General features: G+C 35.4%; 1 protein-coding gene across 1 annotated transcript in view; it reads right to left on the bottom strand.

Annotated features, from left to right (window-relative positions):
* Positions 1–16,732, bottom strand: part of ARP5 (actin-related protein 5) — a 234,318-nt gene that overhangs the window by 36,730 nt on the left and 180,856 nt on the right. The window lies entirely within an intron of this gene.

Raw genomic sequence — 16,732 nt, 5'->3', positions numbered from 1 at the left:
AAATAATCAACAGCAATAATTCATCATTTCTAACTTTACTTTCACTAGGTCAACTATGATTATGCTTGTCTAACATTGAATATCTGGTCTAAGTATTATAATGGATATCATGTATTCAGCATAAAGAAAATCATATTTTTGGTAGTGAAAGACATAATTTTATTGCAGATTAGTAATTTTAACTTAATTGCCTATGCATGTTTCCTTTTAAAATACATACAGGATCTTGATTTCCTATGGGGCAGAGAAGATGTGATAGGCTCATAGTAAATTGAAGCAAATTCTAAGTATAAGATATATGTGTGTATATATATATATATATATATATCATAAACATATCCTTGTACTATATATTCAATGCATTACAAAGTATCGAACTTAGCATGACTGATTGTCAATATCGACTCTGATCAAATGATATCCATATGAATCGGTATGTCTATCGTGACAAACAGTCACACTTTATTTTAAGGTAACCACATAGGGTCATGCCCCTACGCGGGTATATGTTATCCAATATTTATATACATTCTGAAGACCAGTGAGAAGCATCAATATCAGGGCAATGCAAATCACGGTCACTAACTAAATTCAGTCTGCTATATATATAGTTATAATTCATCTGCAATATATTATCAGTAAACAGTCTAAAAGAGTTCTGTTATTATTGAAGTTCACTTCCATTATTATCAGCATATATTGATCTGAAAAGAAGTTAATAAAATATTGATCAGAATCTCCAAAAGAAACACCCTGTTCAGTACAGTATTTTTTGCCCACATAAGTAATTCAGTCTCCTCCAATATGATCCTAAATTTTAACATGGTATCAAAACCAAAATTGGTAGAGAGGTTGCTAAACTAATTTCTTAAAATAAACATTATGGCAAACAATGTTAGAGTCCAGGATAGGCTTGAAGAAGCAACAAATTTCTTCTCATAGAAAATTCGAATTACAACAATCCTTGAAGAATTGGAATTAGAATCATTCATTGAAACAGGCATTTCAATACCTGAAGACTAGGCAGAAAAATCCACTTGGAAAAGGCGAAATAATAAAGCCATAAAAATCATTGTTGATTTAGTACAAGATCATATTCTTCCTTCCATATCAAATCTCAAGAAACCATTTGAAGTATTTAAAACAATTAAGGATACATTTGAGATCAACAACTCAAGTAGATTGCTTACATTAAAAAATCAACTTATGAATATAAAAACCAATAAAGGAGAGTCAATCTCATCCTACTTTGGAAGAATTTCCAAAATAAAGAATCAACTATCCTCTATTGGAAACAAAGTAGAAGATCAAGAATTGTCCATAATAGCACTTAGAGGACTACCTATATCTTGGGAAGCATTCATCCAAGTCATCAGCAGACTTTCAATACCAGCTTTTGATCAACTTAAAAATGATTGCACCTCAAAAGAATCAAGACTAATTTCTAGAGGAACCATTTCAATCAAGAGGGAGAAAATCAAGCTCTTTTCTCAGTCTCTAATAATAGAGGGAAGAAGAGAAAATTTAAACATAAAGGGAAGAAAAATGATCAATGAAAAGGAAACAATAATCACAATAGAAAAGACTTCTCCAAAGTTCAATGTTACAAGTGTGAGAAATTTAGACCTACCTTCAGACATTGTCCAAAAAGGGAAAAAAGTCTAGCCTCCTTAGCTGAAACAAAAAGGGAAGAAAATCTATCATTCTACTCAACACTATAAAGCGAGATGAAATCCAAAGAAAATGCGTGGATAATAGACAGTGGTGCATCCCATCACATAACAGCATTCAGAGACAAGTTTGAAACTTTGGGATATTATCTCATTGAAGGAGTCACCATTGGAGATAACTCCACATATCCAGTAAAAGGAATTAGGACCTGCTCTATACAACTACGAACTGGGATTAATCTAAAATTGAAAGATGTTCTTTTCGTACCTGGCATAAAAAAGGAATCTAGTATCCATCTCTGGACTTGCAAATGGAGGCTATCAGGTCACCTTTAATGAAGACAATTTTGTACTAGCCTAAAAACTCTAACCTCAAGAATGTTAACACCATAGGGTCTAGAGATGGAACCCTATATAAACTATGTAACATCCAAAAGAAGGCCCTAAATCGTGAAGCAACAAACCCTAATGAAATATGGCATAGAAGGCTCAGACATATTGGATTCAATATACTACCAAATACAAAAAAAATCACCACTGGAACACCTAACTTAAATTCAAATCATATAGGTATTTGTAAAGGATGTGCTCTAGGAAAGAATGTAAAAAGATCTTTTCCTCCAAGCGAACACAAATCTAAATTAGTTCTAGAACTAGTTCACACTAATCTATGTGGACCTATGTCAACACTTTGTCTAGAAGGATACTCATACTAGATAATCTTTATTAATTATTTTTCTAGGAAAACCTGGATTTACTTTCAAAAGGTCAAAGAATCAAATGAAGTTCTATTAAAATTTAAAAAGTTCAAAGCAATTGTGGAAAATCAAACGTCAAAAAGAATTAAAACTCTAAGATCAAACAATGGGGATGAATACACCTCTGAAAATTTCAAAGACTTTTGCACCTCTATTGGGATTAAGAGGGAGTATGTTGTACCTTATAATCCTCAACAGAATGGGGTGGCAGAAAGAAAAAACAAAACCATTGTTGAAGCAGCAAAAGCCATGCTACATGATCAAAATTTACACTTCTTAGTTTGGGTTGAGGACACTAATATTGTTGTATATATTCAAAGCGGATGCCCACACTCAATCCTACAAAACATAACTGTAAGAATTTGCCTTAGGGAAAAATGACACCAAGATCAAGAAGCTCAAGCACTAGCACAATATGGACCAATAATGAATGATCATATTTACAATAATGAGAATGAATATCATATGAATACACAGTAGAAATGCCTATATATAAAGGCATCTAGAATGACTAGGAGTCAGCAAAGTGATAAGCCTCACAACTAAGCACATGTCCACCAAAAGTGGATTATCCTCCATTGAGCACAGGAGTTTGTGCAATGATAAGAGAATAAGTTTACATAAGTGTATTTCGTAAAGAGATGTTGTAGACACCATGTGTTCAATTAAAGTGCAAACAACTATGTTGTCAACATGACAACTCATATGACTACTCATACTCCTAGGTGTCTATATGATAATGTAACCTAAATAAACTTAAGTGTAATAATAATTAATTATTTACACTAACACCCCCCCCTTAAGTGCAATTTAGGGGAATGCACTTAAACTCACAAAAGCTATGATGAAAATGCATGATAGGCCTCGGCTACTAGGTCATGTTAGGTACCTGTGTACAAATGCAAAGTTCTACGTACAATGCGATGCAATGGAATGCAATGCAATCTCTCTGAAAACGGAGAAAGAGGGAAAACCTCATGGGAAAAACCCTCCCCCAAAAAGAGAGATAAGTACAATAAAGAAGAGAAGAGTCATGTGACCCCCCTGGTGAAATATCCCGCACCCCCAAGAGATCTCGCAAATGAAGATACTTGACCTTAGTGAAGGGCTTGGTGAAGATATCTGCAATTTGTTGTTCTATAAGACAATACTACAATGCAATGACCTACTCATGAATCAACTCTCTGATGTAGTGCATATGAACCTCAATGTGTTTTGTGCATTGATGTTGCAATGGATGTTTTGAGATTTCAATGGCACTCTGATTATCACAATGTATGACTGTGGGTTTAGGTATGTCAAAACCAAACTCCTTTAGAATATGCTGTAACCAAATAGGTTTTGTAGTCGCAGTGACAGCTCCTCGATACTCAACCTCAGTAGATGAAAGAGCAATAGTGTTCTGCTTTTTACTATGCCAACAAATGGGGCTGGAACCAAGATGAAACATGTATCCTAAAGTGCATTTGCGTGAATCAAGATCCCTTGCATAGTTTGAGTCTGTATAACCCACTAACTATAGTCTAGTACCAATTGCATAGCATATCCCATATGTATGTGTGCACTGGATATAGTGTAAGATGCGTTTGGCTACCTTCCAGTGAAGTTCATGTGGCTCTTGCATAAAGTGAGAAACCATGCCAACTACAAATGAGATGGCAGGGTGTGTATATGTCAAGTAGATGAGACTTCCAACCAATTGTCTATACAAAGTAGCATCAACAAGTGGAGTGGAACACTTTGCTTTTAACTTAACACCTAAAAGAAATGGAGTAGATGTAGCCTTGCAGTGGCAAGTAGATCGAGAGCATACCTGGGTTGAGATAATGTGATCCCTGATGAAGACTGTTGTATCTCAATACCAAGGAAGTAATGAAGTAGAACCAAGTCGGTCATGAAAAATCTGTCCTGCAAAGTAGACTTGACACTATCAATGATGGATGTTGTACTGCCTGTAATGATTAAGTCATCAACATAAAGCACAAGTAGCAAGTGAGAATCATCTTAGTGAAGAATGTAGACATTCAAATCTAAATGACATCTGGTGAACCCTGCTAAGAGAAGGAAAGAATCCATCTTGGCATACCAAGCTCTTGGAGCTTGTTTTAGTCCATAGATAGACTTTTTCAACTTGCAAACCAAAGTAGAATCCTAGATGAACCCCTGTGGCTGCTCCATATAAATCTCTTCATAAAGATCACCATTCAAGAATGCACTCTTCACATCCATTTGATGAACAACCCATCTCTAAGTTGCAGCTATAGCTAGTGTCAAACGAATGGAGTTCATTTTTGCAACTAGGGCAAAGGTCTCAATGTAGTCAATACCAAGCACCTGAGAGAAACCTTTTGCAACAAGTCTTGCCTTATACTTATCCACACTTCCATCCACTGCAAACATGGTCAGATAGATCCACTTACACCGATCCAATTTTCTTCCCTTAGGAAGAGAGACTAAGTCCCATGTGTTGTTTCTCATAAGAGAATTGTATTCTTCCTCCATTGCTTTATCCCATTTTGGAACTCTTGAAGCTTCTTTGAATGTTTGAGGATCAAAAGCAACTGCAATATAAGCATGAGTGAGTGAGTTGTATTGTGATCTTGTCCTCCTAGTATATGAAGGATTCCCTACCAATGGTCCTATTGCATCCAATGTCTGCTGAGCCCATTTAGGTCTAGTGGAAGAAGATGTAGAAGTAGAAGGAATTTCCTCAACCTCATCTGTTTGCAGCCTCTGTTTGGGTCATAGACAAACATCTTCCAAGTCATTGTCATCACTATCACTCTCTTTAATGAAGGAGGAAGAAGAAGGAGTTGAAGAAGTAAAGCTTGGACAACTTTATTCAAAGTGTACACTCCTCTCATAGAAGATTTCATATGTCTCTGAATCCATCAAATTGTAGGCTTTATAAGAGTCTGCATAACCAACAAAGATGCAAGGTTTACTTTGAGGTTCCAATGCCTTGCGTTTCTGTGGAGGTATTCGTGATCATGCTGGACAACCAATTTCCCTCCATACCAAGCTTCAAAATGAGTTACACCATCCAAAGCTTTATAAGGACTCTTATTCTAAATATAATTTGCACAATTCATTGCTTCAGCGCAAAAAACTTGATCAAGAGACTTATGTAATAGCATGCAAATGGTCATCTCCTTGAGGGTTATGTTCTTCCTTTCTGCAACACCATTTTGCTATGGAGTGTATGGTACTGAATGTTGAAAGTCAATTCCCTCCTGAGTACAAAAGTCTATTAGTCTTGAGTTCACATACTCCCTTCCATTATCTGTTCGAAGAACTTTGATGGCTTGCTTTACAATAGGTTTCCTTCCATCCCAAGCTTCAAAATGAGTTGCACCATCCAAAGCTTTATGAGGACTCTTATTCTAAATATAATTTGCACAATTCATTGCTTCAGCCCAAAAAACTTGATCAAGAGACTTATGTAATAGCATGCAAATGGTCATCTCCTTGAGGGTTATGTTCTTCCTTTTTGCAACACCATTTTGCTGTGGAGTGTATGGTACTGAATGTTGAAAGTCAATTCCCTCCTGAGTACAAAAGTCTATTAGTCTTGAGTTCACATACTCCCTTCCATTATCTGTTCGAAGAACTCTGATGGCTTTCTCTGACTGCTTTTCTACTTGAGCCTTGAACATGAGAAATCGTTCAAACACTTCACTCTTATGAGCCATGAAGAATACCCAAGTATAGCGAGAATAGTCATCAATGAAGGTGAGTGCATAGCAAGACTTTCCAAATGATGGAATTGGAAATGGGCCCGCCACCTCGCTATGAACTAATTCAAGAACACTTTGTGCTCTCCAAGACTTCCCCTTGTCAAACATTTTTTCTGGATGCTTCCCAAGTGTGCAACCTGATCAAACACCATTCGAGAACTGGACTTGAGGTAGACCATGAACAATGTTCTTGCTGCTAAGCTGTTGAAGATACTTGTAGTTGAGATGTCCAAATCTCTCATGCCACAGTTTGCTTTCTGTATTCTAATGAATTAACAAGGCTTGCGCATTAGATTTAGGCACAAAAGAAGAGAAAGTGTAAAGGCCTTGAATCATGTTTAGCTTCACCTATTGCAACCATAGAATCATCTTTGATGCTTTTCACAACAACTGAATCTGAAAGAAATTCAACCTTGTTTCCACCTCCATAGTGAGTGATTTGGTAGACTGAAAGAAGGTTGGAGGTAAGATTAGGAACATAGAGAACATCCTTGAATGCTCCACTTTCCATCTCAACTTGACCTTTTCCTTCAACTTCCACTTTACTATCATCCCCTACAAAGATGTGAGGTACCTCTAAAGGTGTCAATGAAGAAAAATCTCTCTTTGAAGCACCCATGTGATGTGTGGCACCTGAGTCAATAATCCATTCCCCCTGACTAACAGTGTTTGTGAGTAAAGCTTGCCCTTTGCTCTTAGAATCTAAAGATGAAGACCCCTTTTCCTTATAAGCATTAGGTAATGGAACATTATGCTTCTTCATGATCTTTTTTCAATTCATCAATCTGCTTTTGATAACACTAATGTTCATCATGACCAATTCTTTTGCAATAGGCACACTTCTTTTCCTAATTATTGTACCCCTTTTTGTTAGTATTAGGAAAAGACTTGCTGTCTTGTTGATTTGATTTAGATGTGGACTTTTCTGTGTCCCCTTGTTTGTTATCTTTCCACTTTTTTTTGCGCTTGCCTTTGTTTGAACTTTCACCAATTGAATTTTTATAACTCTCATTGTTAGCCACCACTACCTTAGACTTTGAAGACTTGAGAATCCCCATTGTTATCAACTTAGCTTGTTCATCCTCTAACAACTGGGCATAGTCATCAAAAGTGAGTTTCTTATAAGAAAACACTAAGGTAGCCTCTGAAGTGTTGAAAGAAGAAACAAATTTGAAGTAGCCTGATAGCAGCTTATTCTAAATTAGATAAATAAACCTTTCATCCTTAATGGGACTACCACAATCATTAAGTTTTGTTCTCAACTCATTCACCTTAATGATAAATTCCTGGATGGAATCAATGTTCTTAGGATCTAGGGAGATAAGTTCATCTTCAATCTTATAGACATCCTCCTTAGTCACTTTCCAATATAGCTTTTTAAGGGCATCCCAAGTTTCCTTGGATGTATCATATTTTATGATCTGATAAAGGATCTTGTCATCAACCCCTAACCTAATGATTTCTACAGCTTTTCTATCTGCCGATTCCCAAGCATGGATTTCACTTTGAGTTACTTGATCACCTGTGGGTTTGGGAAGAGATCCATCGACATATTGAGAAACTTCTTCATTCATTAATTCACACCATTTTTTTACTAACCATGTGGCATAATTATGTGGTGTTAATTTTGGAACCTTAATGTTTCCCATAATGCAAGGAAAGAAAGATAACAGCAAGAAGAAAGGAACACAACATCAAGAGACACACCCCCTTTTCACTCAATCAAACTCCCCCCCCCAATGAATGTTTTAGGCACTTTATACTCAATGCGATTACAATAGCCACTTGCTAATTTAGGGCGTAAGTGGACTTTTGATTTTGCTGTTTACAACCTCCTCTTGGAGTTCAAATTTGGTACTTAGTAATGTTGCTCAAATATACAATAATTTTGAAGTTTAATTAAAGCAATACAATGCAAAAAAGACCCTATTTCTGAAAGTGGTATTTTTGTCCACACAAGTCTATAATCTGATTGCTAATCTTGAAAGTAGACAAAAAATTATGCACTTTAAAAAAAAAAGGCACTTGAATGTGTCCAAATGAGCTCGTACGAAGCATCTGAAGTTGCAAAATGCAGGATTGTACAGGTACAGTTGCCAAAGACTGATTTCTCTGACAAATCCATGCACAAAAACCAGAAAATAATAGCACCATTGAAAAATTTAGGAATTTCTAGCTCAAATAAAAAAAAAATTGCACCTGATTTGGAGTCTAGATGATTGAGATATGTCCTCCCAAAGTTGGACTGTCAATTCAAAACTGCATATGGTGAGGTGTCTGCCCTAATGACGTCAAGAAAACATTGTGTTGAATTTGACGTCCAAATAGCTATCACAGCAGTGCAATTTGGCCTTCCAGTGACGGTCAAATGGTCGTCAAATTTATGCTCGTAGATTAATGATGTCAACAAAAAAATTGGGCCCGACTGGCTAATGTGGCAATCCGTATTGTACGGATTGTTGATGTGGCAGATGACATCAACTGTATATGTGGCAGTATAGCCGGATGTTGGCGTGTCTATCTTCGTGGCAGTGGCTGTTCCAGGGGTGTTGACTTGTCGCCACGTGGGAGATTGATGTGGCAGTCAGCAGAGATCCGCTGTGGAGGTTGACATAGTGGCCACAGTGGCGGTGTTTGAGCGTCGACAGAGGAGGAAGAGTCGGCAGGGAATGCCGGTGGTGGAGCCGCGTTAAGCGCTGGCAGTGGAGCGACGAGTGTGGGATGTTTAATCCCACATTCGCCATGTGTGAAACGGCAGATGCGTTTAAAGATAGGAGCCCGTAGTATTCGTAGCGGCTTAGAAGCCGTTGGTTTATTATTTTGCCGGTTTGTGGTTTGTTGTTGTGCACAATCCACTTGCGGTCTGACGAATGTTAATGTCAACTGCAGGGGGCTAGGGTTTGACTGTCTGGCTTTTCTGCAGTAAAATTGCTCTCCTATCGGCCAGATGGCCAATTTTTTCGCAAAATTTCAAAAATAAAATGCAAATCCAAAAAGAACAATACGGAGATGCAAAAAAAAATTCAGATCTAAAGAGATCATACCAATTTTGCAAATTGGGCCTTCGGTTTCCGGTTTGCAAAAAAAATTTGCCTCAGATTTGACTATAGCCTTCATTAGGCAAATTTATAGTCAAAATTCGCCAAATCAATGCATCGGACGCAATGGTGAGGTCCGCATTGGCTCTAGACACTCCCAATAACTGCAGATACTCCAACTTTGAATTGTGGCCCTCCAAGAGGTGAAGCAAAAATGGTCTCCAATGGCTATGTGAAGAGATCTCCTATCGCTCTGATAGAATGTAAGAATTTGCCTTAGGGCAAAATGACACCAAGATCAAGAAGCTCAAGCACTAGCACAATATGGACCAATAATGGATTATCATAATAACAATAATGAGAATGAATATCATATGAATACACTAGAAGTGCCTATATAGAAAGGCATTTAGAATGACTAGGAGTCAACAAAGTAATAAGCTTCACAACTAAGCACATGTCCACCAAGAGTGGATTATCCTCCATTGAGCACAGGAGTTTGTGCAATGATGAGAGGATAAGTTTACATAGGTTTATCTCATAAATAGATGTTGTAGACACTATGTGCTCAATTGGAGTGCAAACAACTGTGTTGTCAACATGACAACTCATATGACTATGCATACTCCTAGGTATCTATATGATAATGCATTAACCTAAGTAAACTTAAGTGTAATAATAATTAATTATTTACACTAACAATAACCCTTGAAGAAGTCTTTTCAGGATTTAAACCTGACCTAAGTCATCTCATAATATTTGGTTGCCCCGTTTACATTCACATACCTAAAGAAAAGATAACCAAGTTAGAACCATTTGAGAAGAAAGAAATATTTGTTGGGTACAGTGAAAACACAAAAGGGTATAGAGTCTATATACCTGGACAGAGATCAATTGAAATCAACAGAGATGTCAAATTTGAAGAAATCACTGCCTTAAAACTATCCATTAGTACAAAAGATGAGCCCATCACAAAATTAGATGAAAATCTACAAACTGAAAATCAGAGGAGAACATATCAGAAGAGAATGAACTATTACCAGACACAGAAAATAGAGACATCTCTAATATCAAGAAAAGGCCATTATGAAGAGGAAAACGATTGAAAAAAATAATGTTGAACCAGATGAAATCTCCAGAGAGAGCAAGAGAACCAAAAATAAATCCTGTTACACTGCACTAGTAACTGAGCTTACAAAATCTGAACCATCAATTGTTGAAGAAGCCCTATCTTGTCAAATATGGAAAGATGCTATGGTTGAAGAATATCAATCCATATTACAAAATGATGTTTATGATATTGTACCTAGGCCAAAAGACAAATCAGTTATTTCATCAAAGTGGTTATACAAAAAATCAAGTATGCTTCAGATGGTAGTATTGAAAAACATAAAGCAAAATTTGTAACTTGAGGCTTCTCTCAAAAGGCAGGTATTGATTATAAGGAAACATTTACTCCAGTTGCTCGATACACTTCAGTAAGGACAATTATTGCAATTACAGCATCCAAAGGATGGAAGATACATCAAATCGATGTCAAGATCGCATTTTTGAATGGTGTCATTAATGAAGAAGTATATATCGAAGAACCTGACTATTTTGTTATAAAAGATAAGAACCTATATGTATGTAAACTAAAGAAAGCTCTTTATGGCCTCAACCAAGCACCACGAGCTTAGTATGAAAGGATAGATAGCTACCTTTCAAAACTAGGATACTCCAAAAATAACGCTGATCCTAACATATATTTCAAAATATCTAATGATGACATGTTAATACTTGTTCTATATGTTGATGATTTATTAATAACATGTGAAGATCATTAAAATGAAAGATGGAAACAACATCTTATAGCTAAATTTGAAATGAAGGATCTAGGCCTACTACACTACTTTTTGGGTCTAGAAGTATGTCAAAAGAAAAACCATATTTTTCTAAATCAAGGGAAGTACATCGATGACATATTAACTAGATTTGGTATGATGGACTACAAACCTCTAGCAACTCCAATGGAAACAAATCTACACAAGCTAAAAGAAGCTATGAATTCATAATCTATTGAACCCACTCCCTACAAACAAATCATTGGATTACTTATGTATTTAGTAAACACTAGGCCTGATATCTACTATGCCACCAATGTTTTAAGTGATTTCATGTGTGAACCAAAGAAGATTCATTTGACGGCTGCTAAACATATCTTGAGATTTCTGCTTGGTACTATTGGTCTTGGTTTTAAGTACAAAAATGTTAAGCTTAAACTTGAAGGATATACTGATTATAATTGGGCTGGTTGTTTCATAAACTGTAAGAGTACTACAGGGTGTTGCTTCAGCCTTGGATCAACAATGATGTCTTGGTTCAATAGAAAACAACCAACAGTTGCCTTGAGTTCCACCGAAGCTAAATATATGACAACCTCATTGGAGTACGCGAAGCGGTATGGTTGAGAAAGCTATTATTTGGACTTTTTGGAAAGCAACTAAGTCCCATAGTGATTCATTGTGATAACCAAAGCTGCATAAAACTTTCTACTAATCCTGTCTTCCACAATCGATCAAAGCACATCAAGACTCCATGCCATTACATAAAAGACATGGTTATGTCATCGAACTAATTTATATAAGCACTAATGAGCAAAATGTTGACATTTTCACCAAGCCTCTTGCAAGGTTGAAAATAGAGTACTTCAGAGGTAAACTTGGCATGACAAATTTGTAAACACATTTGTAATTCAATATATTCATGAATAATTGAAAATTAAATTGTTTGCAAATTTGTGTTATTAAAGGTGACAATCTTTCATATGTATGAGGCTATGTTGCCAGAAACGTAACAGCAAAGGCTTGTTTCGCATTTCAATGGCAGAAACGGGTTTCTCCGTTGCGAATGGCCATTTTTAAGTTCCTTTCTTGTTTTAAATTTTTTATTTTTTATTTACTACACTTCGGTTGTATAGTAACAAGATGGTTCGGCTGTCATTACCTACCAAGTGTGAGCCTAGCTGCTCATTTTGACTACCAACTCAGCTGCTCATTTTGATGGCCAACTCCAGCAAAACCAGGCATAGACTAGTAGTTAATAATAATAAAACTGGAGTACACTAATAGTAACATCTCAATAAATTGGTACTTGATACCTTCAATTAGTAAATAATATTTCAATTTAAATTTAAAGTTTTGTAGACAAAGATTATAATTTTAGTAATAATATCTTCCAACCTACACTTAGACAGATATTTTGATTAGCTATTTATGAATATTACAGATATTATATTTTCGAAACAATATAAATATAAAAACCTTTTTTTTTTTAATAAAATCATACACATATATATATATATACACAAATGCATTTCTTTTACGCAACTTTTAAAAACTCCGTTTCTCGTCACGTTGTCGTTGCGGTTAGGTTTCTCGTTTCTCGTTTCTGGCAACTATGGTATGAGGTCACTCTTGTAAGGTGATAACCTTATCAATAGTTGAGCTGTCTCCTAACACCAAAATGTGTTGGAGCAAGTGTTGTCATTCTTTTTCGGGCCGGATTTTGCTGAACACCATGAAATTAAATTGTTATGGTTATGTTGTCTTGCATTTTGTCACCACAAAATGTTGGTAACAGCATGAAATTTTTTCAAGCTCAGTTTTGCATTTCTTTGAATTTAGTTTGTTATTTAATTGGTTAGTATTGATCAACCAATCAGTACCAATTGATATAATGAATCCTTTTACTGAAGGCCTTCATCAAGGCTTTTTTGTTTTGCTTTCTATCGAGCCTTTGCTTGATTTTTGAAGCCTTCATCATCCGTTCTTTGTTTTTGAGTTTGCATTTGCTTATTTTTAATCCTTTGGTTTTGCTCATGTCATGTCTTTCATTTTTCTCTTCGATTTGGTCTAACCTAGAAGTCAATCGGAGTTGTTAGTCAAGAAATGTCCATTTTAATGCTTCAAAAGTGGACCTTTTGGGTGCAATAGCATGAATTAATAATATGATATATTTTCAATTTGACTTTCACTTTTTGAAAAATGCAACTTATATTCACTTTTTGTTACGTTATTAAGTTACTTTAAATTTTTAACTTAAAGTGACTATAATGCACTTTATGTTATAATTTTAAGTGGAGTTACTTTTTAATTTTTCACTTAAAGTAACTATATAACTATATAGTTTCAGTTTAACTTTTGGTTTTAAAAATCAAATGTTTATTTAAATGTTACTTTTAAATGATGTTTATATATTATATTTCATAATATGATAAATAAATATTGTTTATGACCCATTTGTAACATTTTTATAATTTTAAGTGAATCAAATGACTTAAAGTCTTCATCAATGGACATTTTATATGCAATAATATGTAAAATCCATCAAAAGTGGGCATTTTACATGTCACTACATATAAAGTTTACTTTAGTGAACCTTTTAAATGTTATTATATCAAAAGTCCATCATAAGTGGACCTTTTTGATGCTATTACATCAAAAGTGAAGTTTTCATGCTTATACATCTAAAAGGTGAATTGCATTTTAAAATATGCACCCTCCCTCAAAAGGTCTGTTTTTGTCTATGAGCACATTTTAAAACATGTAATGGTACCCAAAAAGTGTGATTTTGGAGAGATGCATGTTTTAAAATATATAAGAGACTCAAAAAGGTCCGTTTTTTATTAAGAAACATGTTTTAATAAATGCATTGACCCTCCAAAAGTCCGTTTTTGAAGAAGAACATGGTCTTGCCCTCCAAAAACCCGATTTGCATCAAACTTGAGATTTACTTGATGGTTTTGCATGAGATTTTCTCCAATTGGGTCGTTTTTACTTTGTCATGGATTTTCCAACATTGAAAATGGATTTATCTTGCTAAAAAACAATTTTCCAAACTCCTTCCAAGGGCGCCTTTTTTGAAAAATCTTCAAATAAATACATTTTGAGTGATTTAAATCACACTTTTGCAAGGAAATGAGGAGTTTTAGCATCTTCAATCATTTGCAATACATCTTGGCTCACATTTTTGCACTTAGAAGCCAAAAATGAATTCATTTCATGTCTTTTAGGAATCACGTTTTTGCTAAAAACAACTAGAAAATTAGGGTTTTTATCCACTTTTTTGTGTTTTCAAGCCACTTTTCTGCATTTTGATCCATGTATATACATTTGGGGAACTCATTTTTGCATTCAACAATCAAACATGACTCAAAAACATGCATTTTTTGGCCACGTTTTTGCAAAAACGACCCAGATTTTGCATTAAGAAGTCACGTTTTTGTTCAAAAAACTTTTTAAATGACTTTTCAGCCCATACATTTGAATCAAGAGGGGTCATTTTTGAGTTTTAATGCATGCTATTGTCTTTGGAGACCATGTATTTGATACTTCCATGTCAAATTCGACCTTTCATTGCACATTAATTTTTGTTAAATGCAAGTAAGGAAAAAGTCAAAAAGTTTTTTGAAAACCCAGATTTAAGGAAGAATTACTCTTCAAATTCTATGATTCTTGCTATTTTGGCTCTTTAACCTCCAAATACATGGACATTTTCAAACTTGCTCATCAAGTAATGCTTATCTTGCTATTTCCATGCATATTTTAGCTTGAAATTGCACATTTGTCCATATATATACCACGAAAAGTGCATTTTGCCTTTAAAAATGATAAAAACTCTCATTTTCACACTTTTGGAATTTTCCCAAACTCCAAATTCGAATTTAAATGTTGACATGCATTGCATCTTGACATGTTTGAGTCTTTTGCCAAAGGGATGTGTTTGTTTTGTGCTTGCTTGTCAGTTTTGTCCACTTTGGAGAAGTTGCAAGTTCTTTCCCAAGAACTTGTTTTTGCTTCACTTCATGCGAAAGCATCATCACATTTCACTTCCATTTTCCATGTCACAACACATCGCATCTCATCTGACAAATGCGATTACATGTTTTCTATCGCATTCACCATCCGCACATGTATGCAATCCCATTTTCTGCTTCCATTTTCATTCTCGCCTCTCCATATGCATTTGCGCCTACATGAGCAAATACATGATTTTCCACTTCCCATGTCATTACATGCTTTGCATTTCTTCCATTTGCACTTAAATGTAAAAGCTCATCCACCATTCGCCTTCGCTTTCCATCTCATCCTTCATCCTTTGTTGCATGTTGCATTTACATGTAATCCATTTTCCGTGCAATGACATCTTGAAAGCCCAAGTCACTTTTTAAAAATCAGCAATCTTCATTTGCATGCATTCCCATGTGCCAAGCACTTTACTTTTTAAAAAAAAGACTTAAAGGTGCTGATGGAAAGTTGTTCCGAGTTTACATCCACACACTATTGAGAAGGTTTTCAAAGTGTCAAAGACTCCAGTTTATGCTGATCTACAAAAGAGAATTCACGACAACTTGAGCGAGAAAAGTTGCATTACATTAAGTTTTCAAATGACAACAGACAATTTATCAAAGTCAGAAGTTATCAAAAGACGCAACATCATGGTTATCAAGAGGAATGCAGCACTACAAAGTACAGGAACTTCCGATCTTGTGATCATCCGGGATTGCATCGCCAAGTACAAGGCCCTTCAGAACAATTCCTAGAATTGTTTCAATTCTCTTATGTCTTTCTTCTTCTTCTTCTTCTTCTTTCATGTTTTGAAGAGGATGTATTACATGAAGATGTGTAATTACATGTAATGTGAGTTACATGTGTATGTAAAAGATGTAATGCGAGTTGCATGTGCAATTGCATGTAACCCTATATTTTCTCTTTTAGTTAGACCAGGTCAAAGTTGGTTGAGTTGCTCCCACTTTTTCCTCCACCTTTTTCTCAACTCATGTGCCCATATAAAGGAGTGCCCCCTCATTGTAAAAATCATCTTTTGTTGTATGCAACAAAGCTTTGCCACATTTGCACAAGCAAAACTTTGATTGTGTAGTACGAATTTGAGAGAAAAGTGAATAAAAGAAGCAATTGGTTTCGAAGCTTTGACTGGAAGCAATTGTGATAGAGAAAATTAGAAGCTTTGACTGTAATTTGTGCCTATTGTCTTGATTCATGTTATTACTGTGTGTTCAATAAAAGAGCATAGTGATTTAAGAAGCAATCGGAGCCAAAGCTTTGACTAGGAGCGGTTGTGGAAATATATAGCTAAAAGCTTTATCTGTAGCTTATACTTCTTTCTTAATTCGCAAAATAGTTAAGTATTCTTACTTTTAGGAGTCTTTGTGCCCTAATTGTAAAGCTTTTCATATAGAAATACAATCGGACTTAGAGACAAACCAGTACATTTTTAGCTAGCCTTTGAGTTAGTGAAGGTTTATTGGTATCATTGGTATCACTGTTTCCAGCTCTTCATAGAAGTGTAGTTAGAGATTCACCCTACCCATTACTCGCTCCATGAGTAAGTGGATTCTTTCTTGAAAGATAAGAAAAAAAGATATTGGTAACACCCATTTTATAAAAATCTCTCGAGTTCTTGCTTACCTTGAGTTGATCCAAGGAATGGTGAGAAGGGGGAGTCTTCCCTTTAAGGTAGGAGAAACT

The sequence above is a fragment of the Cupressus sempervirens genome, chromosome 8 (assembly GCF_028749045.1).
Source record: "Cupressus sempervirens isolate cs-2001-9-10 chromosome 8, ASM2874904v1, whole genome shotgun sequence".
In the NCBI taxonomy this organism is placed as follows: domain Eukaryota; kingdom Viridiplantae; phylum Streptophyta; class Pinopsida; order Cupressales; family Cupressaceae; genus Cupressus; species Cupressus sempervirens.
This window is presented reverse-complemented; position numbering and strand designations above follow the sequence as displayed.